Source organism: Echinops telfairi, unplaced genomic scaffold, assembly GCF_000313985.2.
Source record: "Echinops telfairi isolate 266 unplaced genomic scaffold, ASM31398v2 ScPeMD7_9;HRSCAF=40, whole genome shotgun sequence".
Classification (NCBI taxonomy): domain Eukaryota; kingdom Metazoa; phylum Chordata; class Mammalia; order Afrosoricida; family Tenrecidae; genus Echinops; species Echinops telfairi.
The window spans coordinates 34,783,062-34,783,390 of NW_022103906.1; positions in this window are offsets into that span (position 1 = coordinate 34,783,062).

Below are 329 nucleotides of genomic sequence, written 5' to 3' on the forward strand. Positions count from 1 at the left end.
AAAAAAAAAGTCTGGTTTCACGGACAATGAACTTACCTAGGAATGAAGAATAAGAGTAAATCTGACTTTTTCTGGTACAGGAGCTTAAGCAAGTCACTTATTTTCTGTAGTTCTCAGTTTGTTGGAGGGTTTTGTTTGTTTTGTTAAGAAGTAGCAACGAAAATAATTTCATGGTTTGGGGGGTCACCACATGAGGAACTGTCCGAAAGGGTCGAAAGGGTCGCGGCTTGAGGAAAGTTGAGAACCACTGCAAAAGGACAAACCGATCAGTCTTGGAAGAAGTACTGCCAGAGTGCGCCTTAATGGCAAAGATGGCCAGACTTTGTCTT